Source organism: Crinia signifera, chromosome 8, assembly GCF_055691185.1.
Source record: "Crinia signifera chromosome 8, ASM5569118v1, whole genome shotgun sequence".
Lineage (NCBI taxonomy): Eukaryota > Metazoa > Chordata > Amphibia > Anura > Myobatrachidae > Crinia > Crinia signifera.
In genome coordinates, this window is record NC_139224.1 from 75,352,542 (window position 1) to 75,374,219 (window position 21,678).

The 21,678-nt window shown below is 40.6% G+C and overlaps 24 non-coding genes and 10 pseudogenes across 24 annotated transcripts; all 34 read left to right on the forward strand.

Annotated features, from left to right (window-relative positions):
• The first annotated feature begins 6,135 nt into the window (after positions 1 to 6,135).
• LOC146028364 (5S ribosomal RNA) lies at positions 6,136 to 6,254 on the forward strand (annotated as a pseudogene).
• A 343-nt stretch (positions 6,255 to 6,597) lies between these two features.
• On the forward strand, positions 6,598 to 6,716 carry LOC146030558 (5S ribosomal RNA). Its single transcript, XR_014456049.1, has one exon. It is a non-coding gene; the product is annotated as a 5S ribosomal RNA (ribosomal RNA).
• A 345-nt stretch (positions 6,717 to 7,061) lies between these two features.
• On the forward strand, positions 7,062 to 7,180 carry LOC146031457 (5S ribosomal RNA). Its single transcript, XR_014456924.1, has one exon. It is a non-coding gene; the product is annotated as a 5S ribosomal RNA (ribosomal RNA).
• A 343-nt stretch (positions 7,181 to 7,523) lies between these two features.
• On the forward strand, positions 7,524 to 7,642 carry LOC146028608 (5S ribosomal RNA; annotated as a pseudogene).
• Positions 7,643 to 7,985: 343 nt separating this feature from the next.
• Positions 7,986 to 8,104, forward strand: LOC146030275 (5S ribosomal RNA). Its single transcript, XR_014455774.1, has one exon. It is a non-coding gene; the product is annotated as a 5S ribosomal RNA (ribosomal RNA).
• A 344-nt stretch (positions 8,105 to 8,448) lies between these two features.
• On the forward strand, positions 8,449 to 8,567 carry LOC146031519 (5S ribosomal RNA). The gene has a single exon (XR_014456984.1). It is a non-coding gene; the product is annotated as a 5S ribosomal RNA (ribosomal RNA).
• Positions 8,568 to 8,912: 345 nt separating this feature from the next.
• LOC146032227 (5S ribosomal RNA) lies at positions 8,913 to 9,031 on the forward strand. The gene has a single exon (XR_014457671.1). It is a non-coding gene; the product is annotated as a 5S ribosomal RNA (ribosomal RNA).
• Positions 9,032 to 9,376: 345 nt separating this feature from the next.
• On the forward strand, positions 9,377 to 9,495 carry LOC146035065 (5S ribosomal RNA). The gene has a single exon (XR_014460468.1). It is a non-coding gene; the product is annotated as a 5S ribosomal RNA (ribosomal RNA).
• Positions 9,496 to 9,841: 346 nt separating this feature from the next.
• On the forward strand, positions 9,842 to 9,960 carry LOC146029132 (5S ribosomal RNA; annotated as a pseudogene).
• A 344-nt stretch (positions 9,961 to 10,304) lies between these two features.
• LOC146032461 (5S ribosomal RNA) lies at positions 10,305 to 10,423 on the forward strand. The gene has a single exon (XR_014457894.1). It is a non-coding gene; the product is annotated as a 5S ribosomal RNA (ribosomal RNA).
• Positions 10,424 to 10,767: 344 nt separating this feature from the next.
• Positions 10,768 to 10,886, forward strand: LOC146028355 (5S ribosomal RNA; annotated as a pseudogene).
• Positions 10,887 to 11,228: 342 nt separating this feature from the next.
• LOC146032189 (5S ribosomal RNA) lies at positions 11,229 to 11,347 on the forward strand. The gene has a single exon (XR_014457633.1). It is a non-coding gene; the product is annotated as a 5S ribosomal RNA (ribosomal RNA).
• A 345-nt stretch (positions 11,348 to 11,692) lies between these two features.
• On the forward strand, positions 11,693 to 11,811 carry LOC146035100 (5S ribosomal RNA). Its single transcript, XR_014460504.1, has one exon. It is a non-coding gene; the product is annotated as a 5S ribosomal RNA (ribosomal RNA).
• Positions 11,812 to 12,156: 345 nt separating this feature from the next.
• On the forward strand, positions 12,157 to 12,275 carry LOC146034050 (5S ribosomal RNA). The gene has a single exon (XR_014459456.1). It is a non-coding gene; the product is annotated as a 5S ribosomal RNA (ribosomal RNA).
• Positions 12,276 to 12,628: 353 nt separating this feature from the next.
• LOC146027514 (5S ribosomal RNA) lies at positions 12,629 to 12,747 on the forward strand. Its single transcript, XR_014454912.1, has one exon. It is a non-coding gene; the product is annotated as a 5S ribosomal RNA (ribosomal RNA).
• Positions 12,748 to 13,091: 344 nt separating this feature from the next.
• LOC146033144 (5S ribosomal RNA) lies at positions 13,092 to 13,210 on the forward strand. Its single transcript, XR_014458554.1, has one exon. It is a non-coding gene; the product is annotated as a 5S ribosomal RNA (ribosomal RNA).
• A 346-nt stretch (positions 13,211 to 13,556) lies between these two features.
• LOC146032462 (5S ribosomal RNA) lies at positions 13,557 to 13,675 on the forward strand. The gene has a single exon (XR_014457895.1). It is a non-coding gene; the product is annotated as a 5S ribosomal RNA (ribosomal RNA).
• Positions 13,676 to 14,019: 344 nt separating this feature from the next.
• On the forward strand, positions 14,020 to 14,138 carry LOC146028356 (5S ribosomal RNA; annotated as a pseudogene).
• Positions 14,139 to 14,480: 342 nt separating this feature from the next.
• Positions 14,481 to 14,599, forward strand: LOC146032190 (5S ribosomal RNA). Its single transcript, XR_014457634.1, has one exon. It is a non-coding gene; the product is annotated as a 5S ribosomal RNA (ribosomal RNA).
• Positions 14,600 to 14,944: 345 nt separating this feature from the next.
• On the forward strand, positions 14,945 to 15,083 carry LOC146029742 (5S ribosomal RNA; annotated as a pseudogene).
• A 345-nt stretch (positions 15,084 to 15,428) lies between these two features.
• Positions 15,429 to 15,547, forward strand: LOC146028307 (5S ribosomal RNA; annotated as a pseudogene).
• A 344-nt stretch (positions 15,548 to 15,891) lies between these two features.
• LOC146031107 (5S ribosomal RNA) lies at positions 15,892 to 16,010 on the forward strand. Its single transcript, XR_014456583.1, has one exon. It is a non-coding gene; the product is annotated as a 5S ribosomal RNA (ribosomal RNA).
• A 345-nt stretch (positions 16,011 to 16,355) lies between these two features.
• On the forward strand, positions 16,356 to 16,474 carry LOC146031520 (5S ribosomal RNA). The gene has a single exon (XR_014456985.1). It is a non-coding gene; the product is annotated as a 5S ribosomal RNA (ribosomal RNA).
• A 345-nt stretch (positions 16,475 to 16,819) lies between these two features.
• On the forward strand, positions 16,820 to 16,938 carry LOC146031267 (5S ribosomal RNA). Its single transcript, XR_014456738.1, has one exon. It is a non-coding gene; the product is annotated as a 5S ribosomal RNA (ribosomal RNA).
• Positions 16,939 to 17,283: 345 nt separating this feature from the next.
• On the forward strand, positions 17,284 to 17,402 carry LOC146031521 (5S ribosomal RNA). The gene has a single exon (XR_014456986.1). It is a non-coding gene; the product is annotated as a 5S ribosomal RNA (ribosomal RNA).
• Positions 17,403 to 17,747: 345 nt separating this feature from the next.
• Positions 17,748 to 17,866, forward strand: LOC146032228 (5S ribosomal RNA). Its single transcript, XR_014457672.1, has one exon. It is a non-coding gene; the product is annotated as a 5S ribosomal RNA (ribosomal RNA).
• A 345-nt stretch (positions 17,867 to 18,211) lies between these two features.
• On the forward strand, positions 18,212 to 18,330 carry LOC146035066 (5S ribosomal RNA). Its single transcript, XR_014460469.1, has one exon. It is a non-coding gene; the product is annotated as a 5S ribosomal RNA (ribosomal RNA).
• A 346-nt stretch (positions 18,331 to 18,676) lies between these two features.
• On the forward strand, positions 18,677 to 18,795 carry LOC146029133 (5S ribosomal RNA; annotated as a pseudogene).
• Positions 18,796 to 19,139: 344 nt separating this feature from the next.
• On the forward strand, positions 19,140 to 19,258 carry LOC146032463 (5S ribosomal RNA). Its single transcript, XR_014457896.1, has one exon. It is a non-coding gene; the product is annotated as a 5S ribosomal RNA (ribosomal RNA).
• A 344-nt stretch (positions 19,259 to 19,602) lies between these two features.
• On the forward strand, positions 19,603 to 19,721 carry LOC146028561 (5S ribosomal RNA; annotated as a pseudogene).
• A 342-nt stretch (positions 19,722 to 20,063) lies between these two features.
• On the forward strand, positions 20,064 to 20,182 carry LOC146032191 (5S ribosomal RNA). The gene has a single exon (XR_014457635.1). It is a non-coding gene; the product is annotated as a 5S ribosomal RNA (ribosomal RNA).
• Positions 20,183 to 20,527: 345 nt separating this feature from the next.
• Positions 20,528 to 20,646, forward strand: LOC146029564 (5S ribosomal RNA; annotated as a pseudogene).
• A 335-nt stretch (positions 20,647 to 20,981) lies between these two features.
• On the forward strand, positions 20,982 to 21,100 carry LOC146034051 (5S ribosomal RNA). Its single transcript, XR_014459457.1, has one exon. It is a non-coding gene; the product is annotated as a 5S ribosomal RNA (ribosomal RNA).
• Positions 21,101 to 21,453: 353 nt separating this feature from the next.
• Positions 21,454 to 21,572, forward strand: LOC146035049 (5S ribosomal RNA). Its single transcript, XR_014460453.1, has one exon. It is a non-coding gene; the product is annotated as a 5S ribosomal RNA (ribosomal RNA).
• The last annotated feature ends 106 nt before the right edge of the window (positions 21,573 to 21,678 follow it).

Genomic DNA, 21,678 nt, shown 5'->3' on the forward strand with positions numbered 1-21,678 from the left:
AACTTAATGAGTGGACATACATGAGTTCCAAGAGACGTCGGGGAAAAGGGGGAAGCACTCGCTCTTCACAAACTCAGCCCACCGTTGACCTCCGAAAATACTTGAGGTCCCAGACAGACAAAGTGATGGCGACCCCATCGAACCCTGCCTCCCCAACCCACTCAGAGGTATCAGAGGGCTCACCTGACTCAGGCGATACAACCTTACCCTCGGCACAAACAGATAACCGAGATCTGCAAAAAATTTTCAAACTTCTACAAACTCTGCCCACCAAAGCAGAAGTCCCCACGAAGGAGGACTTTATCTCCTTAGAGACCAAGCTACGAGACGTAGTCCATACGGAAGTATCCAGCCTTAAACAAGAGCTTCTCCACCTCGGCTCACGAGTGGAATCTTTGGAAGCTGCAGGAGAAAAATCTGATGCCTTCAATAAATCCCTGGTGGATACAGTCAGATCACAGGCAGAGGAAATCCAGTCACTCCGCGAACACCTAGATGATATCGACAACAGAGGGCGAAGAAACAATCTGAGGGTAAGAGGTATCCCAGAAGACATTCCCTCGCAAGGCCTCAGTGATGTCCTCACAAAAATCTTTAATGGAATATTGGAAAATGATCCCAATGATTCTATAATCTTCGATAGAGCCCACAGAGCGCTCCGCCCTAGAGGCCTACAGTCTGATCGTCCTAGAGATGTAATCTGCAGGCTCCATTATTTCTCCCAGAAGGATGAAATCCTTAGGAAAACACGCTCCTCAACGGGCCTAGAACTCGATGGGCACCCAATCCAGATATTCCAGGATCTCTCCTGGCTCACACTTCAGTCCAGGCGACAGATTAAGCCTCTGACAGACACTATGAGGAAATTAAACATCAAATACAGATGGGGATACCCTTTCAGTATTACAGCATCCCATGGAGGGAAAACCGCGACACTCCGCAACCCTGAAGACCTGGACTCTTTTTGTGCTACCCTCGGCATACCACCAGTGAAAGCTCCTGAATGGCGCTCACTTCGTTCCCAGATCTCTCCTCCTTCGCCCCCCGCGATGAACCCTCCATTTCAGATCGTCGAAAAGTCATCGAAGCCCCGCAACAGGTCACAGTCCTCGAGATCTCCAAACTCCCCCTCCTTTGCACAACCAATAACCTGACTTATAACTGCCATGCTGCTAGGACTTCAATTATCAGAAAACCCTGCAGAGGTCAGAGATCTTAGTTTAAACATTTATACAGTCATGTTACAATGTTATAGTTAAGCAGCCTCATAGAGGCAAGTATACTTAGCCTTATTGGTTCCATTTAACCGAAGTTTAGTCCACTCTCCTGAGTGCCTCGGGGTCCAGTTATCCCCTAAACTCATGTGTTAGAAATGTAATTTTGCATGTTTCAGTTAGTATTTATGTTCCTGATGTATTTGGGATGGGCCTTAGCCCAACCCCCTGTTGCCCCCCGATACACTGCAACTTACAGTCTCAGCCACAGGGATGGGAGCACTTTTGCTCTCGCCTGGTGGACTGGGAGCAGTGTTGTTATTTCTGTTCTGCCTATCTCTAACTCACTCAATGTTTTATAGATATGTATTTTGTATTTCTGACTTTCTTCCCGTCCTTTCCTCACTCTCTTCCCCACGTCCCCCTTTCTACCCCCCATGCTGTGACTCTCAGAACACACCAAAAAACATACGCCTGATAGTACAACCAGTATGACTGATTTTAAACTCCTAACTGTTAATGCCAGAGGTCTTAATGTCCCTGAGAAAAGGTCCAGAGTGCTAAGAGAATTGAAGATAGAAAAAGCCAACATAGTGTTCTTACAAGAAACACACTTTAAAGAAGGGGCTTCCCCTCCTCTTGGAAATAGGGACTTCCCGGTAGGTTTCTTCTCCAACAATCCACTGGGCAAAACGCTAGGGGTAGCTATCCTATTCTCTCGCCACATAAATGTAACTGATGTAGTCCCCCATCATCTGGTTCCAGGAAGAGCCCTTCTAATAACCTGTAAAATTTCTAATAATGAATTCTCTCTGCTTAATATTTATGCTCCCAATAAGAACCAACCGGCTTTCCTAGAAAAAGCGTTATCTCTAGCTCAGCCTCACCTACAGGGGGTCTTTTTGTGTGGGGGAGACTTTAATTGGATGATTGATCCTAGAATCGATTCATCGCAGGCTTCCATGCGCTACTCAGACAAACTCCACCGTAGAGTACGTAAGACCCTCCACTCCTATCAACTAGCAGATCCATGGCGTATCCAACATCCCCTGTCAAAAGACTATTCCTTCTATTCAAACCCCCATAATGTATACACCAGAATAGACTACATCCTGATATCACACAGATTCTTACACCTCGTCCACAAATCTAACATTGGCCAGATTTCATGGTCGGACCATGCGCCAGTATCTCTAACCGTTAACTACCCATCTCCATCTTCTAAGAAATACACTTGGAAATTAAACACGTCACTTATACAAAACCCTCTATTCCAACAGCAAATTAGAACAGCTATACAAGACTATATAGTGACTAATGACATTCCAGAGACTTCTAAAGCCGTGATATGGGAAGCGCACAAATGCGTAATTAGAGGTAAGCTAATTCAACTAGGAGCCCAATTAAAAAGACAAAGACAAGCAAGGCGAGAGATGATAGTCCAAAAAATAAACTCATTGGAACTCTTGCATAAATCCTCTCTCTCTGCCAATACCTTAAATGAACTAGCAGAAGCCCGGAAGGAATTAAACTCCTTTATGTCTGAGAAACTTAAAATGGAAGCACGCAAATGCCGTAATCGTTTTTTCCTGTTTGGAAATAAACCTGGTAAACTACTGGCAAGAGCATTACGCGCACAACGCTCCACAACATTTATCCCCAACGTCAAATCCCAAGACGCCCATACACTTACTTCAACTAGGGACATTGCCGCAGCCTTTAATACCTTCTACTCTCAATTATATAATCTCACTAAGAAGCAAGGACTAGACTCAGAGACACTCAAGAAAGCAGCTATAGAGAACTATTTGACAGAAATTGAGTTTCCGAAACTGTCAACCAAGGAAATTGAAGCCCTTGATCTCCCTTTTTCCCTTGAGGAATTAGAAATAGCTATAAAAACCACCCCGAACGGTAAAAGTCCCGGTCCAGATGGCTTTCCCATAGAGTACTACAAGACATTTGGCGATGTCCTATCCCCCCTGATGCTCGCCTCCTTTAATCAGATCGCTGATGATACCCCATTTCCAAAGCAATCTTTACTTGCCCATATCTCCGTTATCCCCAAAGAGGGGAAGGACCCAACACAATGCGCTAGCTATAGACCGATCTCCCTGTTGAATGTTGATCTGAAATTGTATGCAAAGCTGATAGCTAACTGCTTCAAGCTGCTTCTTCCAGGTTTGATCCACTCTGACCAGGTTGGCTTTGTACCTGGCCGTGAGGCCAGAGACCACACAGCAAAAGTCCTGGATTTAATTCACGCCGCTAAATGCGGCTCCACCCCAGCTATCATGCTTTCAACGGATGCGGAGAAAGCATTCGACAGGGTAGACTGGGACTTTCTTCTTGGGATACTGACCCATATAGGCGTAGGCCCCCGGGGATACCAGAGAATTAAAGCCCTATACTTAACCCCCGCTGCACAGGTCAGAGTTAACGGAGATCTCTCCGAAACATTTCAGATAGCTAACGGCACTCGGCAAGGTTGCCCTCTGTCCCCTGTGATTTTTGTTCTCTCTATGGAGGCACTGGCGAGGGCAATTAGAAAAAATAATAATATACAGGGACTCAAAATAGCGAGTAGAGAATACAAGCTGGCCTTATTCGCAGATGATCTACTGGCGATAATCTCGAACCCCTTAACCTCGATCCCCAGTTTATTAGAAGAATTTCGTCGTTACGGCGAGCTCTCTAATTTCAAAGTGAACCTATCCAAGTCAGTTGCATTGAACCTAACACTGGACCAGACAAGTTTACAAACCCTGAAACAGGTGTCCCCATTCGCGTGGCACCCTACACAACTTAAATACCTAGGGGTAAACCTCACTAGAAACATTTCCGATATATACGCCATTAATTTCCCCCCGCTATTAAATAGGATACAGGCCGACCTATCCTCATGGGGAGCAAAAAGGATCTCTTGGCTAGGACGAATCAATGTAATCAAGATGAATATCCTACCCAGGATCTTGTATTTTTTACAGACACTGCCGGTAAGTATTCCTAACTCATGGTTTTTATCTTTACAACGTAAAGTACGGGATTATATCTGGGCGGGTCGGAAACCGAGGTTCAAGCATGAGATCCTATTTAAGAGGAAACACGCGGGGGGTCTCCAACTCCCTCACTTCTCTTCATATTACAATGCAGTCTTACTAACAAGAATAATGGAATGGTCCTCTCAATCGGGTAAAAAACAGTGGGTAGACCTAGAATTAGCCACCATCCCAAAAGCCCACCCCGACCTCCCCTGGTGCAAAAAACCCCCGAAAATCACACATCCACTAGCATCCCCCATGTTTGACTGTTGGACTCGACTCCGCTCTTCCCCCATGATTTCCCCTCCCGGGTCCCCTCTAATGCCTCTATTTGGGAATCCGGAATTCCCTCCGGGTATGGTTGAAAATTCATTCACCGCGTGGAGATCTAGAGGGATATCCCGAATAGATCAATTAATAACCACGACGGGGGTCCTGCCATTCCCAGAAATTCAAGAGAAATGGGACTTACCGGGTAGGGAGATTTGGAGATACCTACAGCTCAAACATTTTCTCCTAAGCCTAGGCCCCCCAACAAAAAAGCTGAGGCCCAATACCCCATTTGAAAAACTATGTAGTGCTGAAACATACCCCAGACACCTCCTTTCATACATATACAAACTGGTCATTGACGATATCTTTCCATCTAAACCGAAATTTATGGCGGATTGGGAAAGAGACCTCCACGACCTGAAAGGAGATGATGATTGGCCAGAAATTTTTAGAAACACCTTCTCCTCGTCACTAAATGTCTTGACAACGGAAACCCACTATAAAGTCCTTACTAGATGGTACTGATGCCCAACCTTGCTGGCAAAAATATACCCTGGAGTCTCCAACCTATGCTGGAGATGTAAGGCACACCCAGGTACAATGCTGCACATTTGGTGGGATTGTCCGCTCATTCAGACATATTGGAAAAAGGTAATTGAAACTGCAAACATTGTCCTGCAAGAAGATTTCCCCGCCACCCCTAGCTTCTGGCTACTCAACCTTATACACAGACCCCAATCCAATTATAAAAAATCCCTAGTACGACATATTCTTAGTGCATCAAAAGCGGTGATCCCAGTATATTGGAAGTCCACTACTATCCCCTCAATGGCGGACTGGTGCAACCGAATTGATCAATATATGGCAATGGACGACCTCGTATACTCCATAACCTCCAAAGACCAAACATTCAATGCGATTTGGCTCCCATGGTTAACATATAAGGAATCGGATCACTACAAAACATTAAAATGATATCCTCTGAGGTCTTTTTATCTAAAAAAGTAAATAAAGAAATAAATAAATATAAAAAATAAAAATCTTAATACCAAAAATATCTTCCAAATTACACAGTACAAGGCATGAGAGTCGCACCGACACCCAAACCCCCTTTCCCCCACTTCCTCTTTCTTCCCTTTTACAACTCTACAACTTTTCTTCTCCCTCTCTCTGAAATGAGAAACAAGGAGATTTTCGCCTTAGTATCTAACAACATTTGAATATTAAAGATATCTTTGTTCTTTGGTTTATTTTGTAACAGAGAGTGTGAAGCGTTCTGCATCGCTCAATATTTGCTTACTCTGTTTCTGATGTGATATGTTCCTGTTTGAAAATCTTAATAAAAACTATTTGCAAAAAAAAAAAAAATAGCCATCACCTAAAGACTTACCACACTGTTTCGGCCCAATTCCAACTGCTTTTGGCAGCTAAACAGTGTTGAGCCTCTTTAGTAGTTTAATTTGAGACCACCTGCTAATATTATGTCCTGTAGGTCTTTTTACATTACCAACACATGATTTTTTTCAGTAAGCCAATACAATTAGGAAACTTTTTTATTAGCTTCCTGGTTATAGAAGTAGAAGAGGGCAAAAAAGTACCTGCACATCACCTACAGCCATACCGCATTGGATACGCTAAATCTCGTCTGATCTTGGAAGCTAAGCAGTGTTGGGCCTGGTTAGTACTTAGGTGGGAGACCACGTGGGATTACCAGGTGCTATAGGTTTTTTCGCATTACTGGCAAATTGTTTTTATTCTCTAGCTATTTAAATTGGAAACTTTTTTTTTATTGCCAGTACAGACATTTGGAAGAGGTCAAACAGACACAATAGCCATCACCTAAAAACTTACCACACTGTTTAGGCCCAATTCCAACTGCTTTTGGCAGCTAAACAGTGTTGAGCCTCTTTAGTAGTTTAATTTGAGACCACCTGCTAATATCATGTCCTGTAGGTCTTTTTACATTACCAACACATGATTTTTTTCAGTAAGCCAATACAGTTAGGAAACTTTTTTATTAGCTTACCTGGTTATAGAAGTAGAAGAGGGCAAAAAAGTGGTGCAATCTCACCTACAGCCATACCACATTGGATACGCCCAATCTCGTTTGATCTTGGAAGCTAAGCAGTGTTGGGCCTGGTTAGTACTTGGGTGGGAGACCACATGGGAACACCAGGTGCTGTAGGTTTTTTCCCATTACTGGCAAATTGTTTTTATTCTCTAGCTATTTAAATTGGAAACTTTTTTTTTTATTGCCAGTACAGACATTTGGGAGAGGTCAAACAGACACAATAGCCATCACCTAAACACTTACCACACTGTTTCGTCCCAATTCCAACTGCTTTTGGCAGCTAAACAGTGTTGAGCCTCTTTAGTAGTTTAATTTGAGACCACCTGCTAATATTATGTCTTGTAGGTCTTTTTACATTACCAACACATGATTTTTTTTCAGTAAGCCAATATAGTTAGGAAACTTTTTTATTAGCTTACCTGGTTATAGAAGTAGAAGAGGGCAAAAAAGTGCCTGTATCTCACCTACAGCCTTACCACATTGGATGTGCCCAATCTCATCTGATCTTGGAAGCTAAGCAGTGTTGGGCCTGGTTAGTACTTGGGTGGGAGACCACATGGGAACACCAGGTGCTGTAGGTTTTTCCCATTACTGGCAAATTGTTTTTATTCTCTAGCTATTTAAATTGGAAACTTTTTCTTTTTATTGCCAATACAGACATTTGGGAGAGGTCAAACAGACACAATAGCCATCACCTAAAGACTTACCACACTGTTTCGGCCCAATTCCAACTGCTTTTGGCAGCTAAACAGTGTTGAGCCTCTTTAGTAGTTTAATTTGAGACCACCTGCTAATATTATGTCCTGTAGGTCTTTTTACATTACCAACACATGATTTTTTTCAGTAAGCCAATACAATTAGGAAACTTTTTTATTAGCTTCCTGGTTATAGAAGTAGAAGAGGGCAAAAAAGTACCTGCACCTCACCTACAGCCATACCGCATTGGATACGCTAAATCTCGTCTGATCTTGGAAGCTAAGCACTGTTGGGCCTGGTTAGTACTTAGGTGGGAGACCACGTGGGATTACCAGGTGCTATAGGTTTTTTCCCATTACTAGCAAATTGTTTTTATTCTCTAGCTATTTAAATTGGAAATATTTTTTTTATTGCCAGTACAGACATTTGGAAGAGGTCAAACAGACACAATAGCCATCACCTAAAAACTTACCACACTGTTTAGGCCCAATTCCAACTGCTTTTGGCAGCTAAACAGTGTTGAGCCTCTTTAGTAGTTTAATTTGAGACCACCTGCTAATATCATGTCCTGTAGGTCTTTTTACATTACCAACACATGATTTTTTTCAGTAAGCCAATACAGTTAGGAAACTTTTTTATTAGCTTACCTGGTTATAGAAGTAGAAGAGGACAATAAAGTGCCTGTATCTCACCTACAGCCATACCACATTGGATACGCCCAATCTCGTCTGATCTTGGAAGCTAAGCAGTGTTGGGCCTGGTTAGTACTTGGGTGGGAGACCACATGGGAACACCAGGTGCTGTAGGTTTTTCCCATTACTGGCAAATTGTTGTTATTCTCTTGCTATTTTAATTGGAAACTTTTTATTTTTATTGCCAATACAGACATTTGGGAGAGGTCAAAAAGACACAATAGCCATCACCTAAAAACTTACCACACTGTTTAGGCCCAATTCCAACTGCTTTTGGCAGCTAAACAGTGTTGAGCCTCTTTAGTAGTTTAATTTGAGACCACCTGCTAATATCATTTCCTGTAGGTCTTTTTACATTACCAACACATGATTTTTTTCAGTAAGCCAATACAGTTAGGAAACTTTTTTATTAGCTTACCTGGTTATAGTAGTATAAGAGGGCAAAAAAGTGCATCTATCTCACCTACAGCCATACCACATTGGATACGCCCAATCTCATCTGATCTTGGAAGCTAAGCAGTGTTGGGCCTGGTTAGTTCTTGGGTGGGAGACCACATGGGAACACCAGGTGCTGTAGGTTTTTTCCCATTACTGGCAAATTATTTTTATTCTCTAGCTATTTAAATTGGAAACGTTTTCTTTTTATTGCCAATACAGAGATTTGGGAGAGGTCAAACAGACACAATAGCCATCACCTAAAGACTTACCACACTGTTTCGTCCCAATTCCAACTGCTTTTGGCAGCTAAACAGTGTTGAGCCTCTTTAGTAGTTTAATTTGAGACCACCTGCTAATATTATGTCCTGTAGGTCTTTTTACATTACCAACACATGATTTTTTTCAGTAAGCCAATATAGTTAGGAAACTTTTTTATTAGCTTACCTGGTTATAGAAGTAGAAGAGGGCAAAAAAGTGCTTGTGTGTCACCTACAGCCATACCACATTGGATACGCCCAATCTCGTCTGATCTTGGAAGCTAAGCAGTGTTGGGCCTGGATAGTACTTGGGTGGGAGACCACATGGGAACACCAGGTGCTGTAGCTTTTTTCCCATTACTGGCAAATTGTTTTTATTCTCTAGCTATTTAAATTGGAAACTTTATCTTTTTATTGCCTATACAGACATTTGGGAGAGGTCAAACAGACACAATAGCCATCACCTAAAGACTTACCACACTGTTTCGGCCCAATTCCAACTGCTTTTGGAAGCTAAACAGTGTCGAGCCTCTTTAGTAGTTTAATTTGAGACCACCTGCTAATATTATGTCCTGTAGGTCTTTTTACATTACCAACACATGATTTTTTTCAGTAAGCAAATACAGTTAGGAAACTTTTATATTAGCTTACCTGGTTATAGAAGTAGAAGAGGGCAAAAAAGTGCCTGTATGTCACCTACAGCCATACCACATTGGATACGCCCAATCTCGTCTGGTCTTGGACGCTATGCAGTGTTGGGCCTGATTAGTACTTGGGTGGGAGACCACATGGGAACACCAGGTGCTGTAGGTTTTTTTCCCATTACTGTCAAATTGTTTTTATTCTCTAGCTATTTAAATTGGAAACTTTATCTTTTTATTGCCAATACAGACATTTGGGAGAGGTCAAACAGACACAATAGCCATCACCTAAAGACTTACCACACTGTTTCGGCCCAATTCCAACTGCTTTTGGCAGCTAAACAGTGTTGAGCCTCTTTAGTAGTCTAATTTGAGAGCACCTGCTAATATTATGTCCTGTAGGTCTTTTTACATTACCAACACATGATTTTTTTCAGTAAGCCAATACAATTAGGAAACTTGTTTATTAGCTTACCTGGTTATAGAAGTAGAAGAGGGCAAAAAAGTGCCTGTATCTCACCTACAGCCATACCACATTGGATACGCCCAATCTCGTATGATCCCTGAAGCTAAGCAGTGATGGGCCTGGTTAGTACTTGGGTGGGAGACCACATGGGAACACAAGGTGCTGTAGGTTTTTTCCCATTACTGGCAAATTGTTTTTATTCTCTAGCTATTTAAATTGGAAACTTTTTTTTTTATTGCCAGTACAGACATTTGGGAGAGGTCAAACAGACACAATAGCCATCACCTAAACACTTACCACACTGTTTAGTCCCAATTCCAACTGCTTTTGGCAGCTAAACAGTGTTGAGCCTCTTTAGTAGTTTAATTTGAGACCACCTGCTAATATCATGTCCTGTAGGTCTTTATACATTATCAACAAATGATTTTTTTCAGTAAGCCAATACAGTTAGGAAACTTTTTTATTAGCTTACCTGGTTATAGAAGTAGAAGAGGGCAAAAAAGTGCCTGTATCTCACCTACAGCCATACCACATGGGATGTGCCCAATCTCATCTGATCTTGGAAGCTAAGCAGTGTTGGGCCTGGTTAGTACTTGGCTGGGAGACCACATGGGAACACCAGGTGCTGTAGGTTTTTTCCCATTACTGGCAAATTGTTTTTATTCTCTAGCTATTTAAATTGGAAACTTTTTCTTTTTATTGCCAATACAGACATTTGGGAGAGGTCAAACAGACACAATAACCATCACCTAAAGACTTACCACACTGTTTCGGCCCAATTCCAACTGCTTTTGGCAGCTAAACAGTGTTGAGCCTCTTTAGTAGTTTAATTTGAGACCACCTGCTAATATTATGTCCTGTAGGTCTTTTTACATTACCAACACAAGATTTTTTTCAGTAAGCCAATACAGTTAGGAAACTTTTTTATTAGCTTCCTGGTTCTAGAAGTAGAAGAGGGCAAAAAAGTGCCTGCACCTCACCTACAGCCATACCGCATTGGATACGCTAAATCTCGTCTGATCTTGGAAGCTAAGCAGTGTTGGGCCTGGTTAGTACTTAGGTGGGAGACCACATGGGATTACCAGGTGCTATAGGTTTTACCCATTACTGGCAAATTGTTTTTATTCTCTAGCTATTTAAATTGGAAACTTTTTTTTTATTGCCAGTACAGACATTTGGAAGAGGTCAAACAGACACAATAGCCATCACCTAAAAACTTACCACACTGTTTAGGCCCAATTCCAACTGCTTTTGGCAGCTAAACAGTGTTGAGCCTCTTTAGTAGTTTAATTTGAGACCACCTGCTAATATCATGTCCTGTAGGTCTTTTTACATTACCAACACATGATTTTTTTCAGTAAGCCAATACAGTTAGGAAACTTTTTTATTAGCTTACCTGGCTATAGAAGTAGAAGAGGACAAAAAAGTGCCTGTATCTCACCTACAGCCATACCACATTGGATACGCCCAATCTCGTCTGATCTTGGAAGCTAAGCAGTGTTGGCCCTGGTTAGTACTTGGGTGGGAGACCACATGGGAACACCAGGTGCTGTAGGTTTTTCCCATTACTGGCAAATTGTTTTTATTCTCTAGTTTTTTAAATTGGAAACTTTTTTCTCTTTATTGCCAGTACAGACATTTGGAAAAGGTCAAAAAGATACAATAGCCATCACCTAAAAACTTACCACACTGTTTAGGCCCAATTCAAACTGCTTTTGGCAGCTAAACAGTGTTGAGCCTCTTTAGTAGTTTAATTTGAGACCACCTGCTAATATCATGTCCTGTAGGTCTTTTTACATTACTAACACATGATTTTTTTCAATAAGCCAATACAGTTAGGAAACTTTTTTATTAGCTTACCAGGTTATATAAGTAGAAGAGGGCAAAAAAGTGCCGCTATCTCACCTACAGCCATACCACATTGGATACGCACAATCTCGTCTGCTCTTGGAAGCTAAGCAGTGTTGGGCCTGGTTAGTACTTGGGTGGGAGACCACATGGGAACACCTGGTGCTGTAAGTTTTTCCCATTACTGGCAAATTGTTTTTATTCTTTAGTTTTTTAAATTGGAAACTTTTTTCTCTTTATTGCCAGTACAGACATTTGGAAAAGGTCAAAAAGATACAATAGCCATCACCTAAAAACTTACCACACTGTTTAGGCCCAATTCCAGCTGCTTTTGGCAGCTAAACAGTGTTGAGCCTCTTTAGTTGTTTAATTTGAAACCACCTGCTTATATCATATCCTGTAGGTCTTTTTACATTACCAACACATGATTTTTTTCAGTAAGCCAAAACAGTTAGGAAACTTTTATATTAGCTTACCTGGTTATAGAAGTAGAAGAGGGCAAAAAAGTGGTGTAATCTCACCTACAGCCATACCACATTGGATACGCCCAATCTCGTCTGATCTTGGAAGCTAAGCAGTGTTCGGCCTGGTTAGTACTTGGGTGGGAGACCACATGGGAACACCAGGTGCTGTAGTTTTTTTCCCATTACTGGCAAATTGTTTTTATTCTCTTGCTATTTTAATTGGAAACTTTTTATTTTTATTGCCAATACAGACATTTGGGAGAGGTCAAAAAGACACAATAGCCATCACCTAAAAACTTACCACACTGTTTAACTGTTTAGGCCCAATTCCAACTGCTTTTGGCAGCTAAACAGTGTTGAGCCTCTTTAGTAGTTTAATTTGAAACCACCTGCTTATATCATATCCTGTAGGTCTTTTTACATTACCAACACATGATTTTTTTCAGTAAGCCAAAACAGTTAGGAAACTTTTTTATTAGCTTACCTAGATATAGAAGTAGAAGAGTGCAAAAAAGTGCCTGTATATCACCTACAGCCATACCAAATTGTATATGCCCAATCTCATCTGATCTTGGAAGCTAAGCAGTGATGGGCCTGTTTAGTACTTGGGTGGGTGACCACATGGGAACACCAGGTGCTGTATGTTTTTTCCCATTACTGTCAATTTTTTTTATTCTCTAGCTATTTAAATTGGAAACTTTTTCTTTTTATTGCCAATACAGACATTTGGGAGAGGTCAAACAGACACAATAGCCATCACCTAAAGACTTATCACACTGTTTCGGCCCAATTCCAACTGCTTTTGGCAGCTAAACAGTGTCGAGCCTCTTTAGTAGTTTAATTTGAGACCACCTGCTAATATTATGTCCTGTAGGTCTTTTTACATTACCAACACATGATTTTTTTCAGTAAGCAAATACAGTTAGGAAACTTTTATATTAGCTTACCTGGTTATAGAAGTAGAAGAGGGCAAAAAAGTGCCTGTATGTCACCTACAGCCATACCACATTGGATACGCCCAATCTCGTCTGGTCTTGGACGCTAAGCAGTGTTGGGCCTGATTAGTACTTGGGTGGGAGACCACATGGGAACACCAGGTGCTGTAGGTTTTTTTCCCATTACTGGCAAATTGTTTTTATTCTCTAGCTATTTAAATTGGAAACTTTATCTTTTTATTGCCAATACAGACATTTGGGAGAGGTCAAACAGACACAATAGCCATCACCTAAAGACTTACCACACTGTTTCGGCCCAATTCCAACTGCTTTTGGCAGCTAAACAGTGTTGAGCCTCTTTAGTAGTCTAATTTGAGAGCACCTGCTAATATTATGTCCTGTAGGTCTTTTTACATTACCAACACATGATTTTTTTCAGTAAGCCAATACAGTTAGGAAACTTTTTTATTAGCTTACCTGGTTATAGAAGTAGAAGAGGGCAAAAAAGTGCCTGTATCTCACCTACAGCCATACCACATGGGATGTGCCCAATCTCATCTGATCTTGGAAGCTAAGCAGTGTTGGGCCTGGTTAGTACTTGGCTGGGAGACCACATGGGAACACCAGGTGCTGTAGGTTTTTTCCCATTACTGGCAAATTGTTTTTATTCTCTAGCTATTTAAATTGGAAACTTTTTCTTTTTATTGCCAATACAGACATTTGGGAGAGGTCAAACAGACACAATAACCATCACCTAAAGACTTACCACACTGTTTCGGCCCAATTCCAACTGCTTTTGGCAGCTAAACAGTGTTGAGCCTCTTTAGTAGTTTAATTTGAGACCACCTGCTAATATTATGTCCTGTAGGTCTTTTTACATTACCAACACATGATTTTTTTCAGTAAGCCAATACAATTAGGAAACTTTTTTATTAGCTTCCTGGTTCTAGAAGTAGAAGAGGGCAAAAAAGTGCCTGCACCTCACCTACAGCCATACCGCATTGGATACGCTAAATCTCGTCTGATCTTGGAAGCTAAGCAGTGTTGGGCCTGGTTAGTACTTAGGTGGGAGACCACATGGGATTACCAGGTGCTATAGGTTTTACCCATTACTGGCAAATTGTTTTTATTCTCTAGCTATTTAAATTGGAAACTTTTTTTTTATTGCCAGTACAGACATTTGGAAGAGGTCAAACAGACACAATAGCCATCACCTAAAAACTTACCACACTGTTTAGGCCCAATTCCAACTGCTTTTGGCAGCTAAACAGTGTTGAGCCTCTTTAGTAGTTTAATTTGAGACCACCTGCTAATATCATGTCCTGTAGGTCTTTTTACATTACCAACACATGATTTTTTTCAGTAAGCCAATACAGTTAGGAAACTTTTTTATTAGCTTACCTGGCTATAGAAGTAGAAGAGGACAAAAAAGTGCCTGTATCTCACCTACAGCCATACCACATTGGATACGCCCAATCTCGTCTGATCTTGGAAGCTAAGCAGTGTTGGCCCTGGTTAGTACTTGGGTGGGAGACCACATGGGAACACCAGGTGCTGTAGGTTTTTCCCATTACTGGCAAATTGTTTTTATTCTCTAGTTTTTTAAATTGGAAACTTTTTTCTCTTTATTGCCAGTACAGACATTTGGAAAAGGTCAAAAAGATACAATAGCCATCACCTAAAAACTTACCACACTGTTTCGGCCCAATTCAAACTGCTTTTGGCAGCTAAACAGTGTTGAGCCTCTTTAGTAGTTTAATTTGAGACCACCTGCTAATATCATGTCCTGTAGGTCTTTTTACATTACTAACACATGATTTTTTTCAGTAAGCCAATACAGTTAGGAAACTTTTTTATTAGCTTACCAGGTTATAGAAGTAGAAGAGGGCAAAAAAGTGCCAATATCTCACCTACAGCCATACCACATTGGATACGCACAATCTCGTCTGCTTTTGGAAGCTAAGCAGTGTTGGGCCTGGTTAGTACTTGGGTAGGAGACCACATGGGACCACATGGGACCACATGGGAACACCTGGTGCTTTAGGTTTTTCCCATTACTGGCAAATTGTTTTTATTCTCTAGTTTTTTAAATTGGAAACTTTTTTCTCTTTATTGCCTGTACAGACATTTGGAAAAGGTCAAAAAGATACAATAGCCATCACCTAAAAACTTACCACACTGTTTAGGCCCAATTCCAACTGCTTTTGGCAGCTAAACAGTGTTGAGCCTCTTTAGTAGTTTAATTTGAAACCACCTGCTTATATCATATCCTGTAGGTCTTTTTACATTACCAACACATGATTTTTTTCAGTAAGCCAAAACAGTTAGGAAACTTTTTTATTAGCTTACCTAGATATAGAAGTAGAAGAGTGCAAAAAAGTGCCTGTATATCACCTACAGCCATACCAAATTGGATATGCCCAATCTCATCTGATCTTGTAAGCTAAGCAGTGATGGGCCTGTTTAGTACTTGGGTGGGTGACCACATGGGAACACCAGGTGCTGTATGTTTTTTCCCATTACTGTCAATTTTTTTTATTCTCTAGCTATTTAAATTGGAAACTTTTTCTTTTTATTGCCAATACAAACATTTGGGAGAGGTCAAACAGACACAATAGCCATCACCTAAAGACTTATCACACTGTTTCGGCCCAATTCCAACTGCTTTTGGCAGCTAAACAGTGTCGAGCCTCTTTAGTAGTTTAATTTGAGACCACCTGCTAATATTATGTCCTGTAGGTCTTTTTACATTACCAACACATGATTTTTTTCAGTAAGCAAATACAGTTAGGAAACTTTTATATTAGCTTACCTGGTTATAGAAGTAGAAGAGGGCAAAAAAGTGGTGTAATCTCACCTACAGCCATACCACATTGGATACGCCCAATCTCGTCTGATCTTGGAAGCTAAGCAGTGTTGGGCCTGGTTAGTACTTGGGTGGGAGACCACATGGGAACACCAGGTGCTGTAGTTTTTTTCCCATTACTGGCAAATTGTTGTTATTCTCTTGCTATTTTAATTGGAAACTTTTTATTTTTATTGCCAATACAGACATTTGGGAGAGGTCAAAAAGACACAATAGCCATCACCTAAAAACTTACCACACTGTTTAGGCCCAATTCCAACTGCTTTTGGCAGCTAAACAGTGTTGAGCCTCTTTAGTAGTTTAATTTGAGACCACCTGCTAATATCATTTCCTGTAGGTCTTTTTACATTACCAACACATGATTTTTTTCAGTAAGCCAATACAGTTAGGAAACTTTTTTATTAGCTTACCTGGTTATAGTAGTATAAGAGGGCAAAAAAGTGCATCTATCTCACCTACAGCCATACCACATTGGATACGCCCAATCTCATCTGATCTTGGAAGCTAAGCAGTGTTGGGCCTGGTTAGTTCTTGGGTGGGAGACCACATGGGAACACCAGGTGCTGTAGGTTTTTTCCCATTACTGGCAAATTATTTTTATTCTCTAGCTATTTAAATTGGAAACGTTTTCTTTTTATTGCCAATACAGAGATTTGGGAGAGGTCAAACAGACACAATAGCCATCACCTAAAGACTTACCACACTGTTTCGTCCCAATTCCAACTGCTTTTGGCAGCTAAACAGTGTTGAGCCTCTTTAGTAGTTTAATTTGAGACCACCTGCTAATATTATGTCCTGTAGGTCTTTTTACATTACCAACACATGATTTTTTTCAGTAAGCCAATATAGTTAGGAAACTTTTTTATTAGCTTACCTGGTTATAGAAGTAGAAGAGGGCAAAAAAGTGCCTGTGTGTCACCTACAGCCATACCACATTGGATACGCCCAATCTCGTCTGATCTTGGAAGCTAAGCAGTGTTGGGCCTGGATAGTACTTGGGTGGGAGACCACATGGGAACACCAGGTGCTGTAGTTTTTTTCCCATTACTGGCAAATTGTTGTTATTCTCTTGCTATTTTAATTGGAAACTTTTTATTTTTATTGCCAATACAGACATTTGGGAGAGGTCAAAAAGACACAATAGCCATCACCTAAAAACTTACCACACTGTTTAGGCCCAATTCCAACTGCTTTTGGCAGCTAAACAGTGTTGAGCCTCTTTAGTAGTTTAATTTGAGACCACCTGCTAATATCATTTCCTGTAGGTCTTTTTACATTACCAACACATGATTTTTTTCAGTAAGCCAATACAGTTAGGAAACTTTTTTATTAGCTTACCTGGTTATAGTAGTATAAGAGGGCAAAAAAGTGCATCTATCTCACCTACAGCCATACCACATTGGATACGCCCAATCTCATCTGATCTTGGAAGCTAAGCAGTGTTGGGCCTGGTTAGTTCTTGGGTGGGAGACCACATGGGAACACCAGGTGCTGTAGGTTTTTTCCCATTACTGGCAAATTATTTTTATTCTCTAGCTATTTAAATTGGAAACGTTTTCTTTTTATTGCCAATACAGAGATTTGGGAGAGGTCAAACAGACACAATAGCCATCACCTAAAGACTTACCACACTGTTTCGTCCCAATTCCAACTGCTTTTGGCAGCTAAACAGTGTTGAGCCTCTTTAGTAGTTTAATTTGAGACCACCTGCTAATATTATGTCCTGTAGGTCTTTTTACATTACCAACACATGATTTTTTTCAGTAAGCCAATATAGTTAGGAAACTTTTTTATTAGCTTACCTGGTTATAGAAGTAGAAGAGGGCAAAAAAGTGCCTGTGTGTCACCTACAGCCATACCACATTGGATACGCCCAATCTCGTCTGATCTTGGAAGCTAAGCAGTGTTGGGCCTGGATAGTACTTGGGTGGGAGACCACATGGGAACACCAGGTGCTGTAGCTTTTTTCCCATTACTGGCAAATTGTTTTTATTCTCTAGCTATTTAAATTGGAAACTTTATCTTTTTATTGCCTATACAGACATTTGGGAGAGGTCAAACAGACACAATAGCCATCACCTAAAGACTTACCACACTGTTTCGGCCCAATTCCAACTGCTTTTGGAAGCTAAACAGTGTCGAGCCTCTTTAGTAGTTTAATTTGAGACCACCTGCTAATATTATGTCCTGTAGGTCTTTTTACATTACCAACACATGATTTTTTTCAGTAAGCAAATACAGTTAGGAAACTTTTATATTAGCTTACCTGGTTATAGAAGTAGAAGAGGGCAAAAAAGTGCCTGTATGTCACCTACAGCCATACCACATTGGATACGCCCAATCTCGTCTGGTCTTGGACGCTATGCAGTGTTGGGCCTGATTAGTACTTGGGTGGGAGACCACATGGGAACACCAGGTGCTGTAGGTTTTTTTCCCATTACTGTCAAATTGTTTTTATTCTCTAGCTATTTAAATTGGAAACTTTATCTTTTTATTGCCAATACAGACATTTGGGAGAGGTCAAACAGACACAATAGCCATCACCTAAAGACTTACCACACTGTTTCGGCCCAATTCCAACTGCTTTTGGCAGCTAAACAGTGTTGAGCCTCTTTAGTAGTCTAATTTGAGAGCACCTGCTAATATTATGTCCTGTAGGTCTTTTTACATTACCAACACATGATTTTTTTCAGTAAGCCAATACAATTAGGAAACTTGTTTATTAGCTTACCTGGTTATAGAAGTAGAAGAGGGCAAAAAAGTGCCTGTATCTCACCTACAGCCATACCACATTGGATACGCCCAATCTCGTATGATCCCTGAAGCTAAGCAGTGATGGGCCTGGTTAGTACTTGGGTGGGAGACCACATGGGAACACAAGGTGCTGTAGGTTTTTTCCCATTACTGGCAAATTGTTTTTATTCTCTAGCTATTTAAATTGGAAACTTTTTTTTTTATTGCCAGTACAGACATTTGGGAGAGGTCAAACAGACACAATAGCCATCACCTAAACACTTACCACACTGTTTAGTCCCAATTCCAACTGCTTTTGGCAGCTAAACAGTGTTGAGCCTCTTTAGTAGTTTAATTTGAGACCACCTGCTAATATCATGTCCTGTAGGTCTTTATACATTATCAACAAATGATTTTTTTCAGTAAGCCAATACAGTTAGGAAACTTTTTTATTAGCTTACCTGGTTATAGAAGTAGAAGAGGGCAAAAAAGTGCCTGTATCTCACCTACAGCCATACCACATGGGATGTGCCCAATCTCATCTGATCTTGGAAGCTAAGCAGTGTTGGGCCTGGTTAGTACTTGGCTGGGAGACCACATGGGAACACCAGGTGCTGTAGGTTTTTTCCCATTACTGGCAAATTGTTTTTATTCTCTAGCTATTTAAATTGGAAACTTTTTCTTTTTATTGCCAATACAGACATTTGGGAGAGGTCAAACAGACACAATAACCATCACCTAAAGACTTACCACACTGTTTCGGCCCAATTCCAACTGCTTTTGGCAGCTAAACAGTGTTGAGCCTCTTTAGTAGTTTAATTTGAGACCACCTGCTAATATTATGTCCTGTAGGTCTTTTTACATTACCAACACAAGATTTTTTTCAGTAAGCCAATACAGTTAGGAAACTTTTTTATTAGCTTCCTGGTTCTAGAAGTAGAAGAGGGCAAAAAAGTGCCTGCACCTCACCTACAGCCATACCGCATTGGATACGCTAAATCTCGTCTGATCTTGTAAGCTAAGCAGTGTTGGGCCTGGTTAGTACTTAGGTGGGAGACCACATGGGATTACCAGGTGCTATAGGTTTTACCCATTACTGGCAAATTGTTTTTATTCTCTAGCTATTTAAATTGGAAACTTTTTTTTTATTGCCAGTACAGACATTTGGAAGAGGTCAAACAGACACAATAGCCATCACCTAAAAACTTACCACACTGTTTAGGCCCAATTCCAACTGCTTTTGGCAGCTAAACAGTGTTGAGCCTCTTTAGTAGTTTAATTTGAGACCACCTGCTAATATCATGTCCTGTAGGTCTTTTTACATTACCAACACATGATTTTTTTCAGTAAGCCAATACAGTTAGGAAACTTTTTTATTAGCTTACCTGGCTATAGAAGTAGAAGAGGACAAAAAAGTGCCTATATCTCACCTACAGCCATACCACATTGGATACGCCCAATCTCGTCTGATCTTGGAAGCTAAGCAGTGTTGGCCCTGGTTAGTACTTGGGTGGGAGACCACATGGGAACACCAGGTGCTGTAGGTTTTTCCCATTACTGGCAAATTGTTTTTATTCTCTAGTTTTTTAAATTGGAAACTTTTTTCTCTTTATTGCCAGTACAGACATTTGGAAAAGGTCAAAAAGATACAATAGCCATCACCTAAAAACTTACCACACTGTTTAGGCCCAATTCAAACTGCTTTTGGCAGCTAAACAGTGTTGAGCCTCTTTAGTAGTTTAATTTGAGACCACCTGCTAATATCATGTCCTGTAGGTCTTTTTACATTACTAACACATGATTTTTTTCAATAAGCCAATACAGTTAGGAAACTTTTTTATTAGCTTACCAGGTTATATAAGTAGAAGAGGGCAAAAAAGTGCCACTATCTCACCTACAGCCATACCACATTGGATACGCACAATCTCGTCTGCTCTTGGAAGCTAAGCAGTGTTGGGCCTGGTTAGTACTTGGGTGGGAGACCACATGGGAACACCTGGTGCTCCCATTACTGGCAAATTGTTTTTATTCTTTAGTTTTTTAAATTGGAAACTTTTTTCTCTTTATTGCCAGTACAGACATTTGGAAAAGGTCAAAAAGATACAATAGCCATCACCTAAAAACTTACCACACTGTTTAGGCCCAATTCCAGCTGCTTTTGGCAGCTAAACAGTGTTGAGCCTCTTTAGTTGTTTAATTTGAAACCACCTGCTTATATCATATCCTGTAGGTCTTTTTACATTACCAACACATGATTTTTTTCAGTAAGCCAAAACAGTTAGGAAACTTTTATATTAGCTTACCTGGTTATAGAAGTAGAAGAGGGCAAAAAAGTGGTGTAATCTCACCTACAGCCATACCACATTGGATACGCCCAATCTCGTCTGATCTTGGAAGCTAAGCAGTGTTCGGCCTGGTTAGTACTTGGGTGGGAGACCACATGGGAACACCAGGTGCTGTAGTTTTTTTCCCATTACTGGCAAATTGTTTTTATTCTCTTGCTATTTTAATTGGAAACTTTTTATTTTTATTGCCAATACAGACATTTGGGAGAGGTCAAAAAGACACAATAGCCATCACCTAAAAACTTACCACACTGTTTAACTGTTTAGGCCCAATTCCAACTGCTTTTGGCAGCTAAACAGTGTTGAGCCTCTTTAGTAGTTTAATTTGAAACCACCTGCTTATATCATATCCTGTAGGTCTTTTTACATTACCAACACATGATTTTTTTCAGTAAGCCAAAACAGTTAGGAAACTTTTTTATTAGCTTACCTAGATATAGAAGTAGAAGAGTGCAAAAAAGTGCCTGTATATCACCTACAGCCATACCAAATTGGATATGCCCAATCTCATCTGATCTTGGAAGCTAAGCAGTGATGGGCCTGTTTAGTACTTGGGTGGGTGACCACATGGGAACACCAGGTGCTGTATGTTTTTTCCCATTACTGTCAATTTTTTTTATTCTCTAGCTATTTAAATTGGAAACTTTTTCTTTTTATTGCCAATACAGACATTTGGGAGAGGTCAAACAGACACAATA